The sequence below is a fragment of the Schistocerca serialis genome, chromosome 5 (genome assembly GCF_023864345.2).
Source record: "Schistocerca serialis cubense isolate TAMUIC-IGC-003099 chromosome 5, iqSchSeri2.2, whole genome shotgun sequence".
NCBI lineage: Eukaryota > Metazoa > Arthropoda > Insecta > Orthoptera > Acrididae > Schistocerca > Schistocerca serialis.
Window position 1 is genome coordinate 624041169 of NC_064642.1, and position 12247 is coordinate 624053415.

A 12247-nucleotide genomic window follows, 5' to 3' on the forward strand; every position below is an offset into this window, starting at 1 on the left:
TGTGTGGGAAATTTGGTGCGCAAGTGGTTACTAAAATTACTAACCCGGAAATTAACATCAATCAGTTTAATACAGGTGTAGATGAACGACTGTGTAACCATGAAGGTAGACTAACCAGAGTAGAACAGAGTGTTAATAACAGTAGTGGTTTATAATATCTAATGGTGTAGCAGAATTGTCAGAAATTGCATACGTGACTCATCGGCAATTCTTGCTGTTCGATCCGGGTAAAACTGTACATCTGAAAGAATTTTGGAGTGATTTTGAAGATGTCCTTCATACGTCTTTGAACGACAAACTGATAATTGGTTTCATTACACCAAATTTGATGCGAGAAGCTAGAATTTGGGGAAATTGGGCATCAGATAAATGACATATTAGAGGAGTTTAAACAGACCTTTTTCGAGGAATATTGGGGCAAGTGAAAGCAGATGGAAATTTTGAACAAATTTTGGTCAGGGGAAAAATATGATTCAAAGAAAGAAAGTATTAAAAGATCTGTGCAAAAATGGGTAACGACTTTATCGTATTTGAACTCGAAAGTGGAAACAAAACAGGTTATTATGGGAATAAAGAAAAGGTGCCCTTATACTGGCGGAATAAAATAATATCGGTACCTAGGGATGATATTGACAAATTTATTCATTATCTTGAGAGGGTAGAGAATATTTTAAAAGAGGAGAAGAATGCTAGAAGGGATTGTAGGCCTCCCACTGGACAAACTGAAAACGGAGCCGAGGTACAAGTAAATAAAATTGGAGTACAAATGTCAAATAATTGCAGAGGCAGGTAACGAGGGAGAGGGGGTTCTCTTGAAATATGGAATATAGACAGCAGCAATCAGCTGACGGAGGGGGGGGGGCGGACGTGGCGGGCGCAGACCGCCGGTCGAAAGGAATGTCGACCGCGTAGAAGAGGAGGAAAACTACTGGCAGTCTGTAATGGCGCTAGCGATTGCAGACTGAAGCAGCATAATTTAAACCCTCTATCAAAATAATTTGTAAGAAAGACACTAGCTGAACATCTGGGGGGTGATACTATAGAGCCAAATATTGCAGAGGTGAGGGATACTGTGGAAATTTGTGTTTTTCAGGAAAATGTAGTCGAATTTTGTGAGAGAAAAGATCGAAACAGTGATTCAAGAAACCAGGTTAATGAGGAACAGTTAGTAGAAAGTAACTATTGACAACAGGATGTGAAGGTAAATGAGCACTGCAAAGCAGATGAGGGGCTTACCGCAAGCTGTGGAATTAGAACAATAATAGGGGAAACGGTATTGGAGGTACCGGAGAAAGAGTATAATAGAGCTGAGGAAGTTTTGCTTAGCTCAGATGGATTGGTTTCCGATAGTGAGGAAGAAGAAATAGAAGAGGAGGAAGCAGGGGGTAATTTTGAAAATTCTGACAACACCATGGCAAGGGTTGCAGAATCTGGTGACATTATTAAAGAAGGGGAGTATTTTAAGAAGTGTTTCGATTTATCATAGTGGACAGACTAATGAAAGCTGCCACAGGTAAAGAAGAAGAAGAAGACTCAGTAAGCATGTGCGTAATGTCCACAGGAGGTTTAGGTTTCACTACATGTGATGTGGTGCATGATTTGTTAGAAGAACCTAATACTGAGTTCAGAGAAAAAACTACAGGACATCCTATAACTGAAGTTACGATTTTTAATGAAAAGGTTCCTTGTTTCTTGGATAGTGGTTCTGATGTATGTGCAGTGTCATAGTGTTTTATAAATGCTCTCCCTGCTAGTAAGGAGGTGGTTATAATACCAGTGAGTGGCATAATATTATGGTAACCACAGGGAAAAGTAAAAAAGTAGTTAAACATAAAAATATGTTACATGTCAGGATCGGTGAGGGAGAATTGGAACAGAACTTTTTAATAATAAATGGATTAAGTGTTGAAATGCTGGTGGGTACAGATTTTTTACAAACGTACCAAGGAAAAGTAGATTTTGGAAAAAATGAAGCGGTCATTGTAGTAAATGGAAGAACAATAGCTATTCCTTTCACTGGAAAAAAATCACATGTATCCGATGAACAAAGTGACATACCCATACGTTATTGCAGAACGAAAAAGTATATTGAAGTGTATAATAAATATGGCGAAAGGAAGAGAGAAAATAATTCTGAGGTAGAAAATATCAGGATGAGAATTGATGACAAAATACAAGGAATATCAAATTTGACTGAAATACAAAAGAATGATTTAAAACAAATTTTGAAGAAACACCAGGAAGTGTTTTCGGACCAGCTGGGATGAGTTTGGGATTATGAATATTATTTAACTGTAAAAGAGAATGCACATTTCTTCCAAATGCCTTTCGCTGTGGCGGAAGTACATAAAGAAGCAGTGAGAGAGATGATTCAGAAAATGCTTGGATGGGGCATTATAGAAAAGGGAATTAGGGTGTATAACAACCCATTGCTTGTGGTACCTAAAAAGGATAGTTCGATTAGGCTCCTTTTGGATGCTACAGCTTTGAACAAAATAATATTGCCAGAGAGTGACAGGCCTGATAGTATAGAAGAATTATTGCAAAAATTTAAGAATGCAAAATTTTTCACGTCAAAGGATGTTACTTGTGGTTACTGGAATCTACCCTTAGCGAAAGAGTCTAGGAAATACACAGTTTTCCTGTTTGAGGGAAGGTGCTATCAGTACAAGGTTGTGCCCTTTGCATTTAACATTAGCGTTTGCGCATTTGTTAGGGCAATGTCCCAAGTGCTCGGTGACCAATTATTAAGAATTGCACTTGTGAAGAGCACTGTGTGTTGTTGGGCAAGGTTTTAGATGCAATCAAAAAGGGGGGAATGAAACTCAAATTAGACAAAGTGGAATTCATGAAGAAAGAAATATAATTCCTGGGACATATTGTTAGTGGAAATGGAATTATGCCTGATCCTGAAAAAATTAAAGCTATTAGGGATTATTTAGTTAGAAGGGATGTTCGCCCGTTTTGGATTCTATCGAAAATTTGTGCCTGGGCCATTATTTAATGCACCTTTTCTAAGGGAACTACTAAAGAACAATCTACCGTTTAGATGGACAAATGTCAGAGTGCCTTTGAAAAACTTAAAGAGGCACTGCTAAATAGTCAGATTTTAACCCATCATTACTTTGCCAGGCCTTTCTGTGTTAGATCAGATGCATGTGGATATGGGCTGGGGTGGAAGTATTCCAAATCGAAACAGAAGCAGGAAACCAGTTTCACAAAACGATCACTTTTGCCACTCGGTCATTGCAACAGGCAGAAAAGCATTTCGGAGTTGGAAGCTCTAGCAGTTATATTTGGGTACCAGAAATTTGGACATTACCTATTAGGCGACAAAGTAATAGTTTACAGTGACCATCGGGCATTAACCTATTTGCAGACTTGTCACCTTAAACACAGCAGACCGAGGAGATGGTCCATGTACCTCCAGCAATTTGATATAGAGATAAAATACATAAAAGGTTCAGAGAACATTAAAGCAGATGCATTGTCTAGAAATATGAAAGAAAACTGTCAGGTATCAGATCCCTTAGGACTACAGGAATGGAATAATGTTTTTTGGCAACAATACAATCACAGGAAGAAGGACCGCTTAAATGCATTTGTAAAAACCTCAGGAGGGAATGAAACCAAGATGACAATATTAAATTGATAGAAAGCGGGATAGGTCATCCAGATTTTCCGAAAACAGCGGAATATTACAAAATACATCAGGATATTCTATTTAGGCGAAGGAAGAATAATGAGGAAAATTAGCGCATCTGTTTCGCAGAACAACATGTGGACTTGTTAATAGATTATGTGTATGGAACGTATGGAAATTATGGAGCCAGAAAATATACCGCGAAATTGAATGAGGTCGTAATTTTCAATAACATGTGGTGCAGAGTGCAGAAAAGGCTGGAATCTTGCGACCTCAAAATAGGCTAGATCTAGTATCTGTGGACTTTTTTGGCCCTTTACTAGTTTCAAGGGGGGGGGGGGGGGGGGAGTTGTGAATATGTATTTGTACTGGTGAACAGATTTACAAAGTATGTTAGGTTATGTTAGGTTTTTTCCTATAAAAAAGGCAAACTCCAAAGTGATTGTTAGTAAACTAGAGAAAGATTATTTTGTAAATATAGGGGTGCCGAAAGCCATGATATCAGATAATGGGCCACAGTTTGTATCCAAGCGATTTGAGGAATGTTTGAGCAAAAGGAGTATAGAACATGTAAAGATTTCAGCATATTTTCCCCAGGGGAACATGTACAAAAGAATGATGAAATAACTAAATCGTCTTTGTAGAACCTATTGACACAAGAAGCACTCAACTTGGGCTAACTACTTAGAATATTTTGATGAAGTGATTAATCACCTGAAACGTGAAGCAACTGGTTTTGCACCTGTATAACTAATGTGTGAAATGAGACCAAATAACGTATTGTCTGACTCAGTAGAATTTCACACTCTTACGGAAATGGCCATGGAACAGAAAAAGAGGATATCAAGGGCAAATATTAGAAAAAAGGCTCTAGAGAGAAGAAGAAGGCATGACGCGAGGGCATGTCCGACAAGTCTTCAAGTAGGTGATCTAGTGCTGGTGAAAACAAAGGAAAAATCTAAGAAACTTACTGCTGAAACCAAAAAGTTCGTAGATGAGTATGTGGGACCCTTTAGGATTCTGGCCAAACCTCATGCCAGTGCCTATAAATTAGAATATGTCAAATCGCACAAACTTCTAGGATTGCGAAAAATCATTGACTTAAAGAGATACATACAAAAGGATGATTGGGACAGTAGCAATTAACAAGCCTGTGAGGACACGCATTCTTTGCATTGCCAATTGTTTGATGAACACCAGGCATCTCGAATTGTTGGCATTATTATTTTCTTTTCATTTCGTATTGTCAACCTAACTCTTCATCATTCATAACTTTTGTTATCTTCTTTCCTTCTTCCCTATCGCCGTAAAGAATTTGGTAAAGAGACATAACTAGCCTCAGGGGACATGTGTTCTTTGCGTCATCAGGTATTTGATAAACACCAGGTGTCCCGAGTTGTTGGCAATATTATTTTCTCTCTGTTTCATATTGTCGACCTAACTCTTCATCATTCAGAAATTATGCTATGCATAAGAGGGATAAATTTTGGAAGTAGATGACTAAAAAACTAACATGGATAAGTGTGGAATGAAAGTGATACTGGAAAGAATAAAGTAATGTGACTATGTAATAGGTGATGACTAAGCTATTTTTTGAAACATGTATAAATATTGTTGGAAGAAGTTGTAGTAAAGGAATAAGGAATGTGCTTATTAGAAATAAGTAAATGAATCATATATCTGATGTGTATTTGAGAGCGTCAGAAGCGGGCATAAATAATTTCAATAGTTTTTGTAATTTTGCATTCTAGGTGTATAATAACGTATTTTATGTAAAGTCGTGAAATATTTTATCTGAAAGGAATGGTTAATAGAGAAAATTTTTGTAAATAAGTAGTGCTTTCAGCAGGAACTTGCTTAAATAATCGCTCACTACAAAAGGCTTAAAGTGATTTATTGATAAAGAGTAAAATAGTTGTGCCAGTTTGAGTACTATTGGTGCTTCTAAAAAAAATGGCTCTGAGCACTATGGGACTTAACATCTGTGGTCATCAGTCCCCTAGAACTTAGAACTACTTAAACCTAACTAACCTAAGGACATCACACACATCCATGCCCGAGGCAGGATTCGAACCTGCGACCGTAGCGGTCACGCAGTTCCAGACTGCAGCGCCCAGAACCGCACGACCACACTGGCCGGCGTATTGGTGTTTCTGAATAATGGTTAATTCATTTTTTACTGAAAATAATTAGTACTGTATAAGACTATGGTATACTCATAACAAATTGCAACGCCGCGCCGGCAGCTGATTACATTATGGACAGGACTGCAAACATCGTTGCCGAATCAGTAAATTTCATACGTTTTGAAGACATAAGTGGTATTTTACAATAGAAATCAGATAATACTCAGAATGCTATCGCACATTCAGTGAAACATGTTTCATTAGGTAACACCACTTTGTCTGCAGTTCTTGACTCAGTGATTAACAAAATTGCATTCAACAGATGTGCAAAGACAACAAACTGTCCTACATCATATTTACGCAAAATCAAACTACAAGGTGCTGTGTCAGCCAAAGTTGTTGATATACGACAACGAACTTGGTTGGATGTCACATCAAGAAAATGGATTTCTGACTAGTTTCGTAATTGTATTGTTTTTGTCGACAGAAATGACATCAGGATTAGACTTTTTTAATGAAATAAAACAATTTTAAACTTTAATGAGGCTAAGACAATCTTAGAAGCTGAAGCCAAGTCAATTATTCCGAAATTTCAAGATTAGATTTCAAGAAAGACGAGGAAGTGGATCGCTTATGCTTTTTGACTGGCCATGCAACACATTTTCCATCTGATTTCTTTTATGATTACAAGCGTTGTTTTCGTACTTCTTGTGATGAAATGATATTGATCAGAAAATGGCTATCCAAAGTCCGATTCATGAGAAAATAGACAAAGTAGAGCATTGATCATAGGTAGGAAAAATCTTTTTGACATTTTGCATTCACACTCAATTTTTTTACCCGCCATACAGGCACTATAAAAAGTTTTCTGTACAGATTTTAAGTCAAAGACCACAAAAAATTTTGTGTAAGGCCATAAGCTGTTCCTGCTTACTACAGAGAGCATGTGGAAGATGAAATCCCGTCTATGCTACAGCAAGGTAGCAAGGTACCATAGAACTGGTAGTTAGTTCACACAATAGCCCACTGCACGTAGTAGGGAAAAAAGATGGATCGATTGGACTCGTGCTAGATTTAAGGCAAATTAATAACATTATCTTACCTGAGACAGGTAGACCTCAAAAATTAAATGACGTAGAAGTTCTATCTTCAGTCGACTTGAGAGTAAGTTTCTGCCAGAAAAAAGAATGACACGCAGCACGTAAAAAATATACGGCATTTCTCTGTTTTGGGGTACGCTAATAGTTTTGAATATTACAATTTGGTCTTATCGTTTCTTTCGCTGCCTTCATTTACAGTCTAAACTCCAGTGAGTAACTAAGTACTTGAAGTGACACATTATTTCCTATCTTGATGATATTCTCATAGCTGAAAAATCTTGGCCACAACCTAACCATATCTTCAATAGTTTGCCACAAATTTTTGAAGAATCATGAATTACTGTCAGTCTGGAAAAATCAGAATTTGATAGGACCAAAGTAAAGTTTCTAGGACACATCATCTCACCTGGAGGCATAGTGTCTGATCCTGAAAAGCATGAGGCAATCAGAGCCTTCAGTTCCTACCACCAAAAAAACAACTTCGTTGCTTTGTAGGATTAATAAATTTTTATCGTCGCTTCTTCAGTATGAAAATTCCTGCTACCTCAAATCTTAGTTCTTTTACTGAAAAAAAACACAGTATGTCATTGGGATGAACAGACACTGGTACATCTCCTAAGTTTCAAGGATGAACTTCTGAATGCTTCAATCTTCCACATCCAGACATTTCACGTGATTTTTATTTGGCCACAGACTCATCAAAGGTTTGGTTACGTGATCATTTATTCCCGGATCTTGAAGAGAATGGTATCACTGTCAAAGAAGTTTAGCTTTCGCTAGCTGCGCTCTACGAAATCAGAAAGAAATTATTCAGTGACTGAACTAGAAGCAATTGCAATCATTTGGCATTTTCGACATTTTCTTGTTTGGCAAATACACTTGTCTACCCCGACCATTGCGTACTGTGATTTTTAGTGCCCAAAACTGAATCATAATAGTTTTAAATGTTGGGCACTGTGTCTTCAAAAATTCCGTTTTACTATAGTCCATGTTTCTGGTTAACTAAATTGTGTCACAGACACTTTATCGTGTGCAGCTATTTGCTTAGCAAAAAGTAATATAGAACCACATCTTGAGAAAAATTTCAGTATGCTGCATACCCAGAAAGTTGTTTTTGAGAACTTTATTGCTTCTTGTTTAAAAGATATTGCCCAGGAACAGGGTCAGGATTCTATCTGAAGAGACCTGAAAAATAAATAGCGTGACGTAACAAACACGAAGATAAGCAATGTGCTATCAGTGACTCACCTTGGGTCTTATGAATTCTGATGATTTTGTAAACAAACTCATTTGATACAGACATCTCAGTTATCCTCATTTTGGACCAGTTAATTGTTTCATTTAACTCCACACAACCTGAATTAAATTTTCACTCTGCAGCGGAGTCTGCAATGATATGAAACATCCTGACAGATGAAAACTGTGTACCGGACCGAGACTCAAACTCGCGATCTTTGTCTTTTGTGGGCAAATGCTCTACCGACTGATCTATCCAAGCACGACTCAGGGCCGTCCTCACAGCTTCACTTCCACCAGTATCTCGTCTCCTACCTTTCAAAATTCACGTAAGTTCTCCTGCGAATTACAAGACTAGCACTCCCGGAGGAAAGTATATGTCACCACAATATCCCTTCTTCCAGGAGTACTACACTCCCAGGAAGTTCCACACAAACTGTTATTCCTCACACACAAATAAAGAAAAAATTTTGTGTGGACATGTGTCCGGAAACGCTTAATTTCCATGTTAGAGCTCATTTTAGTTTCGTCCACCTACGCTCAATGGAGCACGTTATCATGATTTCATACGGGATACTCTACCTGTGCTGCTAGAATATGTACCTTTACAAGTACGACACAACATGTGGTTCATGCGCGATGGAGCTTACGCACATTTCAGCCGAAGTGTTCGTACGCTTCTCAACAACAGATTCGGTGACCGATGGATTGGTAGAGGCGGACCAATTCCATGGCCTCCACGCTCTCCTGACCTCAACCCTCTTGACTTTCATTTATGGGGGCATTTGAAATCTCTTGTCTACGCAACCCCGGTACCAAATGTAGAGACTCTTCGTGCTCGTATTGTGGACGGCTGTGATACAATACGCCATTCTCCAGGGCTGCATCAGCGCATCAGGGATTCCATGCGACGGAGGGTGGAAGCACGTATCCTCCCTAACGGAGGACATTTTGAACATTTCCTGTAACAAGGTGTTTGAAGTCACGCTGGTACGTTCTGTTGCTGTATGTTTGTTTTCCATGATTAATGTGATTTGGAGAGAAGTAATAAAATGAGCTCTAACATGGAAAGTAAGCGTTTCTGGACACATGTCTACATAACATATTTTCTTTCTTTCTGTGTGAGGAATGTTTCCTGAAAGTTTGGCCGTACCTTTTTGTAACACCCTGTACGCATAAGAGCCAAATTCCTTTTGACACACACACACACATATATATTTGAAAAAATGAATTTTGTTGCAGATGTACTTTTGTGGTAAAATGAGTATTTTAGTGAATAGTATGCTACAAACCCATAACGTTTTTTTTCCTTTTTCTGCATTTTCGTTGATTAATTTTCTTGGCAAAGGTTAGATTAGTGTAGTGAAATATACATAATTTTGTTGCATAATATGACTTTTGCTTAACGTAACTGTTGCCATATGTGAAGTTAGGTATTCCACAATTATTGATGCATCAACATACCTTTTTACACTGATTTCTTATTGGCATTCTGTGATGGCACTGGTTTCTTTTTAGCAAAAGTGACAAAAAGCAGATTACAGAGTACCTGACGGCTCAACACAAAAGTTTTGTCTCAAGTACAGATAGTGTTGAGGATCAGTGGACAAAGTTCAAAACCATCGTACAATATGCCTTAGATGAGTATGTGCCAAGCAAGATCGTAGGAGATGGAAAAGAGCCACCGTGGTACAACAACCGAGTTAGAAAACTGCTGCGGAAGCAAAGGGAACTTCACAGCAAACATAAACATAGCCAAAGCCTTGCAGACAAACAAAAATTACGCGAAGTGAAATGTAGTGTGAGGAGGGCTATGCGAGAGGCGTTCAATGAATTCTGACTTGGCAGAAAATCCTAAGAACTTTTAGTCTTATGTCAAAGCGGTAGGTGGATCAAAACAAAATGTCCAGACACTCTGTGACCAAAATGGTACTCAAACAGAGGATGACAGATTAAAGGCTGAAATACTAAATGTCTTTTTCCAAAGCTGTTTCACAGAGGAAGGGTGCACTGTAGTTCCTTCTCTAGATTGTCGCACAGATGAAAAAATGGTAGATATCGAAATAGACGACAGAGGGATAGAGAAACAATTAAAATCGCTCAAAAGAGGAAAGGCCGCTGGACCTGATGGGATACCAGTTCGATTTTACACAGAGTACGCGAAGGAACTTGCCCCCATTCTTGCAGCGGTGTACCGTAGGTCTCCAGAAGAGCGTAGCGTTCCAAAGGATTGGAAAAGGGCACAGGTCATCCCCGTTTTCAAGAAGGGACGTCGAACAGCTGTGCAGAACTATAGACCTATATCTCTAACGTCGATCAGTTGTAGAATTTTGGAACACGTATTATGTTCGAGTATAATGACTTTTCTGGAGACTAGAAATCTACTCTGTAGGAATCAGCATGGGTTTCAAAAAAGACGGTCGTGAGAAACCCAGCTCGCGCTATTCGTCCACGAGACTCAGAGGGCCTTAGACACGGGTTCACAGGTAGATGCCGTGTTTCTCAACTTCCGCAAGGCTTTCGATACAGTTCCCCACAGTCGTTTAATGAACAAAGTAAGAGCATATGGACTATCAGACCAATTGTGTGATTGGATTGAAGAGTTCCTAGATAACAGAACGCAGCATGACATTCTCAATGGAGAGAAGTCTTCCAAAGTCAGAGTGATTTCAGGTGTGCCGCAGGGGAGTGTCATAGGACCGTTGCTATTCACAATATACATAAATGACCTTTTGGATGACATCGGAAGTTCACTGAGGCTTTTTGTAGATGATGCTGTGGTGTATCGAGAGGTTGTAACAATGGAAAATTGTACTGAAATGCAGGAGGATCTGCAGCGAATTGACGCATGGTGCAGGGAATGGCAATTGAATCTCAATGTAGACAAGTGTAATGTGTTGCGAATACATAGAAAGATAGATCCCTTATCATGCAGCTACAAAATGGCAGGTCAGCAACTGGAAGCAGTTAATTCCATAAATTATCTGGGAGTACGCATTAGGAGTGATTAAAATGGAATGATCATATAAAGTTGATCGTCGGTAAAGCAGATGCCAGACTGAGATTCATTGGAAGAATCCTAAGGAAATGCAATCCGAAAACAAAGGAAGTAGGTTACAGTACGCTTGTTCGCCCACTGCTTGAATAGTGCTCAGCAGTGTGGGATCCGTACCAGATAAGGTTGATAGAAGAGATAGAGAAGATCCAACGGAGAGCAGCGCGCTTTGTTTCAGGATCATTTAGCAATCGCGAAAGCGTTACGGAGATGATACATAAACTCCAGTGGACGACTCTGCAGGAGAGACGCTCAGTAGCTCGGTACGGGCTTTTGTTAAAGTTTCGGGAACATACCTTCACCGAAGAGTCAAGCAGTATATTGCTCCCTTCCACGTATATCTCGCGAAGAGACCGTGAGGATAAAATCAGAGAGATTAGAGCCCACACAGAAGCATACCGACAATCCTTCTTTCCACGAACAATATGAGACTGGAATGGAAGAGAGATCCGATAGAGGTACTCAGGGTACCCTCCACCACACACCGTCAGGTGGCTTGCGGATTATGGATGTAGATGTAGATGTAGATGTAGATGTATCTTGCATTTATATGATGGCATACTTTGCTTTAGTGGCTGCATTGCTTTTATGATGAAACTTTTTGTGTGTGATTTGCCTTAGCCTAAGATTGTGTACTTCATTTTGTTTACTGGTTTACAATAATGATTTCTGTTGCATTATGTGTATGACAGGAAATTTTGCTTTATTGCGTATCTGACGAAATATTTTTTATGTTCATATGTGTACGGTAATAAATTTAGCTGCATTGCTTTTCTCATGAAACATTTTTGTGGATGTAGATATATCACAACACCTATAGTTTTATAAGAGCTCTGTTAGGATAATAATTAATGTTAGAATTATAAATAAGGTAAGTGCTGTATCTAATAAGAGAATTAGGAAAATGCATGTAAAAAAGAGGTAGAAATGGATACAGCTATATAGAAGCACTAAATGTGTGAGCATTGTTGAAGAAAGATATTCATTATAATGTAGTAATATAAATTATTGTGGGCAGGTTGAATAATAGTTACGTTATGTGGTTGTGACGATGCGATAGTGTAATGTTTGGAAGAAGTATGGTTAT